A 16,558-nucleotide genomic window follows, 5' to 3' on the forward strand; every position below is an offset into this window, starting at 1 on the left:
ATACTTCAAGGTGAAGCACTCTTGGAATTGGAGTGTTCTTGAGTTCCTAAGGTAAGATTCCATCTTATTTCCATGTTTATGAGTTTATATGATGATTATGTTAGGTTTGGAAGGAAAGGAGTTGGAGCGAAGGTTCAAACATGAATTTGAGTTTATGTTGAGATGTAATCTAACTTGAGTCAGGTTGTAAATGTGTTTTTAAGCTAAAACCTTGTCACAAGGATAGTAGTTGGTGTTGATATTGTATTGAGGATGTTATACTTGGTATAATTGGAAGAAGAAAGTATATAAGTGTTGTATACAAAGCGTATATTGGGCTGTTTTGATATAAATCTTGGGGTGAGTAGTGATGTGGAATTAAAGAGACTTATATGAGGTTGTTGTTGTGTTGTTGGCTGCTAGGTATACTGTAGTGACTAAGCAGATTGGAATACTAGCCCGAAATAGCCCGAAAGTTTCATTGTGGGTTTTTGTTGACGACTTAAGGTATATTAAGGCTAACTTTCTTTCTTTTGGCATGATCCTTCTGAACGGAACGTAAACGTAACACTACTCCATAATAATTCCATTCTTAGAAGCTATAAATGTCCCATGTTGATCCATGTTCTAGAATGTTGTTTTCAGTTAGTCCTTCTATAGATTCACTATGATTCATAGAGTCATTTGTTGATAATGATGTTAGTCTCATAATGTTGATCGAAGGTGTAATGACCTTACGTCACTCCGAAAGATTCAGGATGTACGCTTATCATATTCATGCATTGCACTATATATATATAGACCTATGACCCCTCAGGCATTATATACGCGTATATTATGTATTATATATATATGTGTGGGGTATGGGGAAGGTGACGGCGTTGTACACGCACTACCATCTGATCATCCGGTCACATGATGATGATGATGCCCACAGAGGCCGATATGATATGATGGGATGCCCATCATTGGCTCTCAGAGGCAGTTCAGACATACAGGTTGTATTCATTTCATCCTAAGTACTTTCATGTCTCTTTTATGTTACTCTCATGCCTTATATACTCAGTACTTTGCCCATACTGACGTTCCTTTTCTGGGGCGCTGCGTTTCATGCCCGCAGGTTCAAGTAGACAGGTTGACGATCTGCCTCCGTAGGTCGCTGCTCCGCTGATATTGGAGCACTCCTCTTGTTCTGGAGTTGTTGTTGTGTTTTGGTACGTTATACTTTTGTGTGCATATGGGTATGGCGGGAACCTATCCCGACCTTGTTATCTCATATACTCCAGTAGAGGCTTGTAGAGAGTCATGGTTTAGTCAGACGTTGTATGGCCCCCTCGACCTATTTTTTTGCTGTATAGTGTTCCATGATGGCCTTGTTGGATTGTACATTTTGTCCAGAATAGTCACATAGTATGTCTTTTTGGGCTCATCCCTTTTCAGTATATTCATCATATGATCTAGCAGATTTCCATCTGATGATCCTCGTGGTCCACCTTTGTTTATGATTATGACATGAAAGCATGAATAGCGGTGCTCGGTAGGTAAGGCCTGGGTGCTCGTCATGGCCCTTCGGTTTGGGTGGTGACACACTTAGTATCAGAGCAGTTGCATCCTAGGGTTGTCTACAGACCGTGTCTAGCAGAGTTTTGTTTATGGTGTATTGTGCACCACACTTATAAACAGGAGGTTGCAGGGCATTTAGGAAGATTGTCCTTCTTTCTTATCTTAGATCATGCGTTAGAGTTGTACCAATAGGATTTCTTTTCTAATAACGTATTGTGATTTAGCGATGCTTGTGATGAGGAGAGCTTCAGCTGGATAGAGAGGCAAAGCTACGACAGACGAGGTTACCAGTCGGGTGCCACCTATAGATGCGGGCCAGGGTGAGCCCCAGAGTGAGTCCCCATCTCAGTCTTCTCACAACCCTTCCATCCTAGCGGATCCCAGAGGGGTTGCAGCTACAGTACCCCCAGTTCCTCCACATGATATATCAGGCCAGGAGATGTGAGATGATATTCGTTATTGACTTAGTTAGTGGTCGCTCAGGCTTAGCAACAGGGCATATGTACTGGCTATGTTGACAGGGCTGTTAGTGCCAGGGCTCGAGAATTTATCAATTTGGACCCTTCAGTATTCTTTGGATCGAAACCAAATGAGGACCTGCAGAATTTTATAGATCGAATGCTGAGGACATTGAGGGTAATAAATGCTTCTGACACTGAGTCAGTAGATTTGGCTTCCTATCGTTTGCGAGATGTTGTTGTCCAGTGGTATGAGACTTGGGAGTTGTCTAGGGGGGCTAATGCACCTCCAGCAGAATGGCAGGAGTTCACTGAGGCCTTCCTTTGACATTATTTGCCAGCAGAGGCCCGACAGGCTCGAGTTGATAGGTTTCTGAATTTACGCCAGGGGAATATGAGTGTGTGGGAGTACAGTCTTCTTTTTAACTCACTAGCCAGGTAGGCTCCCATGATTGTAGCAGAGATGGAGGATTGGGTACACCGATTTGTGATTGGACTTGGGCCGCAATTGATTAATAATTGCATAACAGCCTCACTTCAGGAGGGTATGGATATCTCTTGTATTTAGGCATATGCTTAGGAATTAGAGGAGAGAAAGCAGTAGCAGCGAGCTGATTGAGAGCGTGATGGGGATCAGAGTAAGAGAGCTAGATCTTCTAGGTCTTTTAGTGAGTACCGAGGTGGTCATAGACAGCAGTCCCTAGGCGTTCAGCCTATTCAGCGGCTAGTGCACCTTCAGAGTTTCCAGGATCGAGGTTTGATAGACCCATTTATTCTGGGCCAGGCCAGAGCTCCAAGCCTTCTAGTTCCCAGTTCAGAGGTGATTCTAGCTAGATGAGGCCATCTCTACCACGATGCACCCAGTGTGGTAAATTGCACGGTGGACAGTGACGTTTGGGTTCAGATATGTGTTATACTTGCGGTCAACCAGGCCATATTATGTGAAATTATCCGTCGAGAGGTGGTGGAGGTATAGTTCAGCCGACAGGATCTGTAACTGGTTCTTCGTCATCAGTACGCCCTACGGGGCAAGGCTCTCAGACATCAGATGGTTGTGGTAGAGGCAGAGGTGGAGCATCCAGTTCGAGCGGTCCTCAGAATCGCATTTATGCTTTGGTTGGTCGGCAGGATCTTGAGTCATCTCCTGATGTTGTTATAGGTATATTATCAGTCTTCTCCCATAATGTGTATGCATTGATAGACCCAGGCTCTACTTTATCATACATCACTCCTTTTATTGCTGGTAAGTTTGGGATAAAACCTGAAATGATTAGGCCTTTTAAGGTGTCTACACCTGTTGGAGATCTAGTGATAGCTAGATGAGTATACAGGAACTGTATAGTTATAATTTCCAATCATCATACCGTAGCAGACTTGATTGAGTTGGATATGGTGGACTTTGATGTTATTATGGGTATGGACTAGTTGGCTTCTTGTTATGCTAACGTTGATTGCAGAACAAAGATTGTCTGGTTTCAATTTCCAGGAGAGCCAGTGCTTGAATGGAAAGGTAATATAGCTTCACCGAGAGGTAGGTTTATTTCCTATCTCAAGACAAAGAAGATGATCGCAAAGGGTTGTATTTACCATATTATTCGAGTCCGAGATGCGGAAGCATAACAACCGACCCTTTAGTCCTTTCTGGTGGTTAATAAATTTCCAGATATGTTTCCAGATGAACTTCCAGGCAATCCGCCTGAGCGGGAGATTGACTTTGTTATCGATGTGCTACCAAATACTCAGCCGATATCTATTCCCCCTTATAGGATGGCCTCTGCTGAGCTGAAGGAATTGAAGGAACAGTTGAAAGATTTGCTTGAGAATGGATTTATTAGGCCTAGTACGTCGCCATGGAAGCACTAGTGTTTTTAGTAAGAAAGAAAGATGGCTCATTGCGAATGTGTATGGATTACAGATAATTGAATAAGGTGACGATAAAGAACAAGTATCCGCTCCCGAGAATTGATCATTTATTTGATAAGTTGTAGGGTGCCAGGTGTTTTTCAAAGATAGACTTGAGGTTAGGTTACCTTCAGGTTAGGGTCAGAGAGAGACATTCTGTTACACCTCGGAAATTCCGGATGTGTTGCCTTGTGGATAGGCTAATGTGAGCTTAAGGTAATTATGAAATCCTTATGAGATTAAGGGGAGCATTATATAGCTTAAAGTGTATACTATGAGAGTTTGAAGTTATATGAATATATAAGCCTAAGTTCGTTGAAGGAAGTGAAATGTAAGTCGCTTCCGGAAGGTTTCCGCTATAATTGAGCTAATATTTATGTAGAAATATCATAAGGGGCTGCTATAGCGCCTACTGTGTGGTTAATGAAGTGCTATATAAGTGTCAAGAAGGTTCCACGAGGATTGGAAGTCAAACGAGTCGACGAGAGCGAAAATCGAAATTTTTCCAGTTGTACGGCCATTTGTACGGATCGTATAAATTATACGGCCCGTATAATGGTCCGTAGGTTTGTTCCAGAGAAGGGTGTGACCTAGTGGTATTATACGGCCTGATTATATGGACCGTATAAATTATACGGCCCGTATAATAGGCCGTATAAATCGGGTCGGGTCAGAATTTTAATATTATAAGGATGGACGACCCTCACCTTATTTCATTTCCCACATTTCTTCTACACTCTCTAAAGCTCCAAAACCCTTCTCCAAACATATTTTACCCAAACCCAATAGATTACAAGGATCAAATAGCAAAAATCAAGTGTTTATGTTTTAGAAGGTTTCCTAGGGTTGGTAGATTCCAAGAAATACTTGGGCATTGTGGCTAGGGTTTTTGCAAAAGTTGATAGCTATTCCAAATCTTGTTTCTATGGGATAAAAAGGTTAGATTCTATGCTTATTTCATGTTAATGAGAATGTTTGGTTGTAGCAAAACTTGGGTAGAAGAAGAAAGTAGAAAATGAAGTCTAAATGTAGCTTTTATGATGTTTATGAGTAGTAAACTATATTGAGTCATGATTCTTAGTATTATATGGATATAATCATGTTATGGAAGGTAATAATGGTGATCAAGAAGCGTTATAGGAAAATGTGCTAAAATGGGTGTGAAGTCGTTGGCATAAATTGAACATAAGGATGAATTTTGAAGGCTTAATGAAGTGTGATTACTTGATTATGATATTATGGGTGTATTATGGATATTTAGGAATTGTTGTGTAATATGGTGGAAGTCGAAGAAATAGGGGAAATGCTGCCCAATTTTCGTTAGATCATGAATTATTCTAGTTTGGGTTTAAGAGTATCATTAAGGCTTAACTATGGTGCGAACCCCTTCTAAATGTAGATTATTCAAGCTTCGACGGTGATCGTTAAATAGTTAAGAAGACGAAGAGGTATGTAAGGCTAACCCTTATTTTAATATGGCATGGTTCCTTGGCTATATATATATCCTTTCATGAGTTCTATAATGTCCTTTAAATGATTCTATCTCTAAAGCTACTAAGCTTATGATTCTCGATACTTTTACGATTCTACTTTCCTTATGTGATGGTCGATCCTCTAAGGATAGATGTAACGAAATGATGATAGTAATGATGTTGACGATACTTATGGGCTCTTAGGTATACGTGTCTAAGTATGTATGACTATTATGTAACACCGAGCTTATATGGCCGGGTATGATATCTATTGCGCGCACACCACTGCAGTTGGGTACGGATAACACTGAGCCTTGGAAGGGCCAGGTATGTATAACCACCGAGCCTTGTCATGGCCGAGTATGTGAAACACCGAACCCTCATGGTCAGATATGATATGAATACGAGTATGAATATGAATACCAATACGGACATATATATATATATATAGAGAGAGAGAGAGAGAGAGAGAGAGAGAGAGAGATATGTATGTATGTATGTACATGAGTAAGCGTTAGAAATAGAAGGTCCCTATGAAAGACAAGTAAGTAGATATGATGAAGGCGACTAGAGGTACAAATGACTCCATTACCTCCTGATTCTCCCATCTTATGTTATTTCTTGTGCTGTCTATTATGATTCTACTATGATGTTGATTATGTTTTACATACTCAGTACATTATTCGTACTGACGTCCTTTTGTTTGTGGACGTTGCGTCATGCCCGCAGGTGGACAAGGAGACAGACTTGATCCATAGATTTCCTATTCAGTGACTATATAGAGGAGCTCCATTTCATCCGGAGCTACAGCTTTTGGGTATTATTCTTTTGTGTACATACACATGGGCATGGCGGGGTCCTGTCCCGCCTATGTGATATTACATACTCTTCTTAGAGGCTCGTAGACATTTGTGTATGGTTAGACATCTTGTAGCCTTGTCGGCTCATATTTTATATATCATTTAGATAGCCTCGTCGGCTTGTGTATATGGATATGGGCATTGTTGCTAATAATGATATGAGTGTGTTGTTGCCCAATGAGATTAGCATGAATGATGGATAGAAATTATGACTAAGCTATGTGGCTCACCTAGATGTAAATGTGAATGTACCATAAGAGGTGCCCGGGTGGGTTAGCACCGGGTGCCCGTCATGGCCTCTGGTTGGGTCGTAAGACATTCCGAAGACAGCATTCAGGATCAGATATGGTCATTTCGAGTTTCTTGTGATGTCTTTTGGGTTGACTAATGCGCCAGCAGTATTTATGGATTTGATGAACCGCATATCCAGAACCTTCTTAGATCAATTTGCGATTGTGTTTATCGATGATATTCTATTCTACTCTCGATCAGAGGCTAAGCATGCAGATCATTTGCGTGTTGTGCTTAGGGTTCTTAAGGATAAGAAGATGTATGCGAAGTTCCCCAAATGTGAGTTCTGGTTGAACTCCATGACTTTTCTCGGAAATATTTGTTACATCCCGTGTTCTCATGCATTGGACAGTATGCGAGTTAAATGATATTAGTAACGGACACGAGGTTATCCCCCAAATTTATAGGTGGTTAAATTGATGGTACACAAGTATTGTAAGGATTTGAAGTTAAACCAATCGAAGAAAATAAGTTTTGTCGAGGTTAGAAATTTATTTGATGGAATACGGTCCAAGCTATAATATCCCGTATTTTTGGACTAGAAAAATTTAATCGTCCAATATGAGCAAAATTACCCGAGCCCGGAGAATTCAATCATATTCACGAATAAAAATTGAGAGCTCGGTGTACAAAGAGTTTGAGGTCCCGAAATAATTTAGGACTTAACAAGTGCGACCACGGTGATTGAGAATAATATTTTGTGTGTACCAAAAGGGACTATGGACTAGTGCTACGTCACATAATTATGGAAATGGGTATATGAAGTGTATTAAAAATAATTGTTATTAAAGTAAATTGAGATCAAAAAATTAATTATGTATAACGGATTAATTATTGGATAAAGTGGGAGAGTAATGGGATAAGTCCAAATGGTAGTCATCCACGTGGGACCATAACATGAAGCAAGATATATAGCTATTGCTGTGTAATGATGGAACACGACCCCACGGTCCACCAACAAGGTCTTAGTGACTTTTGCAAAATAAATATATATGTTGGCAGCAATAAGACAAAGTTGGATAAGTGTAAATCCACATGGCATCATGATATTTATTCCTATATATGACTCTTATTAGGTGCAAATTAATTTAGTGGACACGTTCTGGAAGGGAATGCATTGTAGGCATGAAAGTGCTAATTGTGTGGACCCCATAATCCACTAATATTAGATATGCACATATATCTGCACATATATCTCAGTTTTGTTGAACAAAAGTTCACAAATAAAGTATATTGCAACTTTCTTCGTTAAAAACTCTAACGTGTGCAATAATGGAAAATAGGCGATGACATTGTTACAAAATTTTCTAGTGCAGCAACGTTTCTCCCTCTTTTCTATACTAACGCAGTACATCAACTTTGTTACTATCTCTTCCTCTTTTCAATATAAATACAGCCATCTTCCGACGTTGATTTCATGATTATAGTATCGGTTTCCCCCGAGTGATAGCCGGATATTTCTTCGAAGTGAAGTAAGGTGGAAGGAGATTATTTCTTGGCATATGAGGTAAGAATTCTCCTCTACTAGATATATTTAAATTCGTCCTGGTCATAGTTAAATTGTGAGACGGGAACTACGAAATTAATTGCAGGAAATCAGATAAATGGTTATTGTTATCATACGGACTGTTTGGTGGTTATTATAAATTATTTAGTGAGCTGGAATATTGTGAAACGTGTTGTAGTTATTGCTATCCTGCTTGCTGTTATACAATGTATATACGAAAATAAAGAAGTATATACAAGTGTCGATATAGGAATTGATGGAATAAACGCGAACTTACAAATAGAATTGTCAATTGATATAGTTGGAGTTATGGGCTGTTTTTCTTGTTGTAAATATATGATATAAAGCCGAGATTTGTGATAAATGATGTCCTTATCATATTGAGAATATTTTTAAGGTTAAGAAGAAAACATACGAAAAGGTGTCATGGAGTATACGGATTGTAATTCGAGTTTGTCGCTCGTTATAGAGTATTATGAAATTGTTATGGACATGCATGTTGTGTTTTTGGGATTTATTCGTTGTTGGGCTGATATACCAAATTGGGAGATACTAATGGTATAGAGGAGATGCTGCCCGTTTCGTTTTAGAATTAAGTCATCAATTAATATATATGATATGCGAAAGCCTTCTTAAGTCACGTGCGTATTCTTACGATTATAGGTTTATCATATTAATTGTGGAAGTTCTTGGCTGGACTGAGCTCTTGAACGACGTAAGGTATGTAAAGTTAACCCTTCTTTCTTTTTGGCATGATCTTTATGAAACGAACAGACGATGTGTATATGGTTCCAAAGAAATTCATATTCTTAGAGCCACTAGGATGGCTAATGTTCTTGATTCCCAGAACTCACTTTAACATATTTTAATACGTACATATGGTTCCAGAGTTCTATTTTGATATAATTCACAGTGACATTCGAAAGGTATTTGGTATGACTATTGTCTTGATTTGCAAATGATGGTTCATTTTGATTATTCCATTGAGTCTCAGATATGATTTAAATTGCATATAGTTGCTCACTACTCTGCTCGTGCGTGCCTCAATATGTCTTTCACTGAGTCCCGGGCCAGGACACGTTTTCGTGCACAGTTTCACTGCATTGTTCACCGAGTCCCTCACTAGAGGGCCGAGACACGTTATATATATACATATGATAATGTGATGATATGATGGTGTGATGATGTGATGGTGTGATGATGTGATTATGGCGCCAAGGATGGTATGTGCCGACCTTATTCACCGAGTCCCTCACTAGAGGGCCGGGACACGTTATATATATGATATATGATATTGATATGCATGATTTTCATTTCATAAGGCAAGTGTATTGATGTTTTAAAAGTCATACTTGTTTTTGGTAATCTCTATTTCAGTTATGATCCTTTTTACTGTATTTCATGCTTTATATGCTCAGTACATATTCCGTACTGACCCCCTTTCTTCGGGGGGCTGCGTTTCATACCCGCAGGTACAGATAGTCGGTTTGGTGACCCTTCAGCATAGGACTTCTACTCAGCTGTCTTGGAGAGCTCCGTTGTTCCGGAGTCTAGACTTTTGGTACAGATCTTATGATATATATGTATATGTTTAACCAGGGGTACGGTGGGGCCCTGTCCCGTCATATTTCGCTATCGATACTCTTAGAGGTCTGTAGACATATGTGTGGGTTGTGTATAAGTTCTGTTCAGCTGTGTCTAAACGATGTGCGATGGATATGTTCGTCTGTGATGGCAGCCTTGTCGGCTTGCATATGATATGATATTGATGTATAGTGGCAGCCTTGTCGGCTTGCGTATCATTTTATGATTTGATCAGTTGTGACTCCTCAGGAGACAGTTTATCTGGATATATATATATATATGATGACGTTATGGACCTTCGGAGTTCTTCGTAAGTTTCCATATTATTCGTAGTTTCAGTTTGACTACATCTAATAGGTACGTATATGGGTGTTCAGGTCGGACACTGGTCATGGCCCATGGGGTTGGGTCGTGACAATATTATATCAGATGAAGGCATCAGGGTTGACACTCAGAAGATAGAGGCTATGAAGACTTGGCCTAGAACCACGACACCAACGGAGGTTCGTAGTATTTTAGGGTTGGCAGGATATTACAGGATATTTGTAGAGGGCTTCTCCTCTATTTCAGTGCCATTGATGAAACTGACGCAAAAGGCAGCTAAGTTCCAGTGAACAGACGCTTGTAGCTAAGTTTCAGTGGACAGACGCTTGTGAGCGAAGTTTTCAGGAGATGAAGAGCAGATTGACTTCAGTGCCAGTTTTGACACTTCCAGAGGGATCAAAGGGTTATGCTATTTATTGTGACGCCTCGAGCGTCATATTGGGTTGTGTATTGTGATGTTCGGCCAAAAATGCATATATTTAGCCATTGTTTCCCTCACATCTTGGTCTGTTTAATCGCCTTTTGAGTATTAATTATAGTGCATTGTGCTTAATATTATATTTTTGCTTTGAAGGTACATTGAAGATGAAATTTGGAGTAGACATATACGATCCTCAGGAAAAAAGACGAAGTGTGAAAAGAGAATTACAAGCGAAAGTGCACCAGAATTTCCACTACGTTCAGCATGGGAAACTGTCTTGATGGATTCAAATAAAATTGGCCAAATTATTGGGTAATGATTGGGAAGAGAACATTATGTTATATTATATGTAAAAGAAGAGAAATAAGAATTTGAAGTACTTACCTGGCAGCCAGTAGAGGAAGAAGCGAAAGAAACTGCAAAAGAGCTTTGGCGCAATGCGTTGGTCAACATGGCTAATTTTATTGCGTCAATTGGTGCGAAGCACTTAATGTTATTGTCGGACTCAAAATTATTTCCCAAATCATTTTGGATTCAGTTATTTTATTTGCGCTTTTCCCTACACCTATAAATATTTCATAAGCCACAATTATTAGACATCTTTGGCATAACACACAAGTTTGGAGGCTAGGGTTCCTACGTATATTTTCTTTCTTTTATTCAAACATTGTTTATGGGAATTTCTTGGTGACAATTGAGATTGAAACTCTTGTTGTGCTTATTTATTGATTGACATTATTTTTAATCAAGTAAGCTATTGTTATTTTAATTATTCTTGTTCTTCAACGTTTCTCAAGGGATTAGCTAACCCTAGGACTCACCCATTTACTTTGTTTGAAACTCGGAAGAGGAAGAACGGGGTTGGGATAGAATAATTAACATGAATTTCGGGCGTTAACCCTCATCTAAAGGAAATTAACCTAGGAATAGGCGATATCACTTGTAGCCATAGTTGGGTGTTCTTAATGCTCCTAATTGCTTTAGGGATATTCAATTAGGTAGTCTAGTTAATATTCGGGAGAAGTTAATTTAGAGTCATTATTCGAGACTAATTAACATAATATTACCATTATCTGTAATTCGTGAAATATATTGGATCGTTACTTGAGAAGTAGTTTCATTTATTCCATCCTTGTGGCCATTGATCAATTTACTTGCTTTCTAGATTAGATTTTATATTTTCGTATTTTATCAAAATCATATTTAAAAACCACCATTGATGCATTCGTCCTAGCTATTATTGGTGATAATTCTTAATCTGCTTAAACGTCTACATATTGTTCTCTGTGGGATTCGACCCCAACCTTGTTGAGTTACTATATTTGACAACGTCCGCGCTATGCCATTAAAAGGTGTAATTTGAGCGTATCATGTTGTTGCAGCACGGTAAGGTTATTACTTATACTTCGAGGCAACTCAGGAAGTATGAGAAGAAGTATCCGACACATGATTTGGAGTTAGCTGCGATGATTTATGTGCTTAAGGTTTGGAGACATTATTTATATGGTGTTCATGTTGATGTTTACAGATCATAAGAGCCTTCAGTACATCTTCAAGCAGAAAGATTTCAATTTGTGTCAAAGGCAACGGTTGGAAATGTTAAAGGATTATGATGTTGATATTTTATACCATCCAGGGAAGGCGAATGTAGTAGCCGATGCCCTTAGCCGCAGATCCATGGGTAGTCTGTCTTACTTGCGAACAGAGAAAAGGGAGCTAGCGCGTGAGCTTCATCAGTTAGCTAGCCTAGGAGTTCGATTATTGGACTCAGGTGATGCGGGAGTTATAGTTCGGGATACGGTAGCATCATCCTTAGTAGCTAAGGTTAAGGGACACAAGTATGAGGATCCTTCTTTGATTCAGTACAGGGAGACGGCCCCACAAAAAAAGAATTCACCCTTTCCAGAGATGGAGTACTAAGGTATCGAGGCAGATTGTGTGTTCCGGATATAGCAAGGTTGCGTCAGCAGATTATGCAGAAGCTCATTATTCCCGCTACTATTTATCTAGGATTGACGAAGATGTACCATGATATCAGAGAGATTTATTGGTGGAATGATATTGTCACGACCTAACTGTTGAGTCTTGACGAGTACCTGACCATTACGGACTAAGCACCCTTGTACCTGCCTGTACATTCCTAGCTAAGTGGGTGGTGCATAAGACTTATGGCTTAGCTATGCTGACTCATATAATAACGAAATCAAGAACTATCAATCATCTGAGCATGTATGCATATATACTGGAAATAACAGTGCAGGCCTACAAGGCCGCTACATATGTTGTACCACAAAAGGACGAGAGTCGACTTGGCTATATCTAGTCTACTGCACACATCTGCCTACAGACCTCTACTGGAGTACCAAACTGTAGAAATGGTGGGACAGGGCCTCGTCGTACCCGTATACATATACATCTGAATATAACGTACCAAAAACGACAGCAGCTCCGGATTGAGTGGAGCGCACCAACAACAGCTGAGAAGAGGCTCTATGGGCTGGATCACCCCTCTGTCTATCTGTACCTGCGGGCAGGAACGCAGCCCCCCGAACAATAGGGGAGTCAATACGGCTAATGTACCGAGTATGTAAGGCATAAGAGTAACATACACATAGGAGTCATGAAGACGATCTAAAAGTCATAAACAAAACTGACTGACTGAATACATCTGTATGTCTGACTGTCTGAACATATCTGTATGAATGCATCTATATGTCTGACTATCTAAACATATTTGTATATCTCTGTTTACTAAAAATGCCTCTGAGGGCGTATGATATGCAATGCATAGGTCATAGTGCCGAGGAACATACGACTCGATCCATATCTCATCATCAAACAGGCCCCTTGGAGCATAATAGCATAATGGCCCCTTCGGGCAGAATAATCATCATCACTGTGCACCAGCTGATCAGGTGGTAATGCGTGCCTCGCCCTTTTCCCATACCCCATATATATATATATATATAACGCCTTCTGGTCGCCGGGTCAATATGCATGTATGCAAATGAATGCAATGTATAAACACAAACTAACATTATCATGATACAACGTTTAGGACTCATGAACAGAAGGAATAATCATCATAGAGGGGTACAGGATCATCAATAACTGAGATACTCCTAATACTTCTAAGAGTAGCGTAATATGGAGACTCGATTACTCATTGTTTGCTCATATCAAAGGATCATGCCAAAATGAAGGAAAGGGAAAGCCTAAACATACCATTCCAGTCGCCTTAACTCTAACTACTGCACGCTTGACTTTCCAAGCTCGTCAATATATATTTAAGAAAATTAATACTACTGTTAGGACCGTTATCATACGCTTACCTTAAGCCCTTAAATTAATCCCTTTTAAATTATGCCAAAATTCGGGCAGCATCTCCCCTGTTTATATGCCTAGCCCGAAATTACAATTCAGTAACCAAAAATAACAACAACAAGACCAACATTAACCATGTTATTCTCAATACCAAATACTCCATAAAACCTCCCATATAATATTTATATACATCTCCATGAATAGTATTATTATACAGCTATTTAACGGTTCTATCTCCATAAATAAATCAAAATTAACATTAATAATAGGAGATTCATACTTAATCCTGATAATATCGCTATATCTTCACTTTTTTAACCTTAAAATTTAACCACACGCGTCGCTATACGATTCTATACTCGCAACTATACGTTGCCTGGACCGGAATTCGGGAATTATAGCTGATGTAGGCTTGAAATTTGGGTTTGGGAGTTGGGGAACTTTCTAGAGGATTTTGGAATAATTTGGAAGAGGTTGGGCTGAAAAAAGAGGGGGCAAGCCCCTTTTATATTGGTTCAAATTCGGGTCGGGTACTGTAGCATGCCGGTTACTGTAGCACGTTTTTCTGTTCTGTCAGCCGAACTTGTAACGTCCATAATTCTCTACTCTGATGTCCTATCAACTAGCGGTTTATTGCGCTGAAAACTAGACTCGACGAACTTCATTTTAGACTTTTGAAACACCTTAAAACACGTCATATGTTAAGATATATTCTGCCCTCAAGGTAGACCAAAATTTTCACACGAAACTTTACCCATCCTTTCTCCAAAGTCGTACTACTCCATTTCTTCCCCTCATTTCCTTATAAAACCTTTCGGTATACCTTATAGACATCCTTTAATCATTAAATATACTTAATAATGTTTGCTCCTTATATTCCAAAGTGATTTTACTTAACCATAACTCAACGTACTTATGTTTCAAATTTGATAAGTGCTTCTTCGAAGATACAGGGTGTAATATTCCTTCCCCCTTAGGAACATTCGTCCACGAATGTTAAGTCCTTAGAAATTTTACAGAAATTTTGCTAGAGTTTCCCCTGCAAATACAACAATCCAACCTATACACAACAACCCAAAATAATGCCGCACAAGTCCACATGCTATAATAAATGATAATATGGCCTCACACGACCAATTATAATCGCTATAGTAAATCCAATACCTGGGGTTATGATGTCTCAACCTGGACCTCTCGGGACAACGGGAATAAGTGCGGATACTTGGTCCTCATCTCCTCCTCCACCTCCTACGTCGTTTCCTCGACATTATTATTTCTCCAGAGTACTTTAACAGAGGCCACATCTTTAGTTCGTAGCTGACGAACCGGCCTATCTAATATAGCCACTAGGACTTCCTCCTACGATAACTGCTCAGTCACCTGGATATCATCCACTGTCACGACTCTTGAGGGATCTCTTATGCACTTACGGAGCATGGACACATGGAATACTGGATGCACAGACTCTAATTCGGGAGGTAGTTCCAGCTCATATGCTACCTTACCCACTGTATGAATGATTTTATATGACCCAATATATCGAGGGCTCAACATGCCCTTCTTCCCAAATCTCATCACTCCCTTCATTGGTGAGATCTTTAGAAAGACCCAATCTCCTACCTCGAACTCTAGCTTGCGACGTCGATTATCTATATAGGATTTCTGTCGACTTTGCGCCGCTAACAAGCTTTCTTGGATCGCTTTCACTTTATCAACTACTTGTTATATTAGGTCTGGGCCTACTAACTGATTTTCCCCAACATCAAACCATCCTATGGGTGACCTACATCTTCACCCGTATAAAGCTTCATAAGGAGCCATCTGGATACTGGAATGATAACTGTTATTATATGCAAACTCGATAAGGGGTAAATGATCATCCCAACTACCTTGGAAATCGTACACAAGCTCTCAACATGTCCTCAAGTGTCTGTATAGTACGTTCCACCTGCCCATCTGTATGCGGATAAAATGCAGTACTAAGACTCACCTGGGTCCCTAATCCTTCCTGGAAAGATCTCCATAAATTAACGGTGAACTGCGCTCCTCTATCCAAAATAATGGTTGTAGAGACACCATGAAGTCGTACAATCTCTTTAAGATAGCGCTTCGCATAGTCTTCAGCTGAATAGGTTGTTCTGACAGGTAGGAAGTGAGTTGACTTTGTAAGCCTATCAACTACGACCCATATTAAATCATACTTTCGCTGGGTACAGGGCAATCCAGTACTAAAATCTATTTTAATTACCTCCCACTTCCACGTCGGAATCTCCATAGCCTGCAATAAGCCTCCGGGCTTCTGATGCTCTATCTTGACTTGCTGACAATTGGGACACCACGCGACAAATGCTGCTATATCGCTTTTCAGTCTGTTCCACCAATAGCCTTCCTTAAGATCATGGTACATTTTTGTCGAGCCTGGGTGAATGGAATAGCGGGAATAAAGGGCTTCTCCCATAACTTGTTGACGGAGGCCTGCAACATTAGGGACACATAGTCTACCTCGATATCTGAGTACTCCATCTCCTGCGATCACGAAGGGTGTCTTTTCTTTCTAAAAAGATGTATCTCGGTAGTGTGCTAGAACCGGATCCTCATACTGATGCTCTTTTATCTCAACTACTAAGGAGGACATCGTTGTATCTTGGACTGTAATTCCCGCGCCACCTGAGTCCACCAACCGAACTCCCAAGCTGGCTAGCTGACGAACATCATAAGCTATTTCCCTTTTCTCTGGCTGCACATACGATAGGCTACCTATGGATTTTCGACTAAGGGCATCAGCTACTACATTAGCCTTTCCAAGATGGTACAGAATGTCAACGTCATAGTCTTTCAACAGCTCTAACCATCGCCTCTGACGTAGATTCAGG

At 40.0% G+C, this 16,558-nt stretch overlaps 1 long non-coding RNA gene across 1 annotated transcript; it reads left to right on the top strand.

Moving 5' to 3' along the window:
• The first annotated feature begins 7,756 nt into the window (after window positions 1–7,756).
• Window positions 7,757–10,969, top strand: LOC132617979 (uncharacterized). Its single transcript, XR_009573906.1, has 3 exons — window positions 7,757–8,032; window positions 8,696–8,752; window positions 9,505–10,969. It is a non-coding gene; the product is annotated as an uncharacterized LOC132617979 (long non-coding RNA).
• The last annotated feature ends 5,589 nt before the right edge of the window (window positions 10,970–16,558 follow it).

This window comes from Lycium barbarum, chromosome 11, assembly GCF_019175385.1.
Source record: "Lycium barbarum isolate Lr01 chromosome 11, ASM1917538v2, whole genome shotgun sequence".
Taxonomy (NCBI): Eukaryota; Viridiplantae; Streptophyta; class Magnoliopsida; order Solanales; family Solanaceae; genus Lycium; species Lycium barbarum.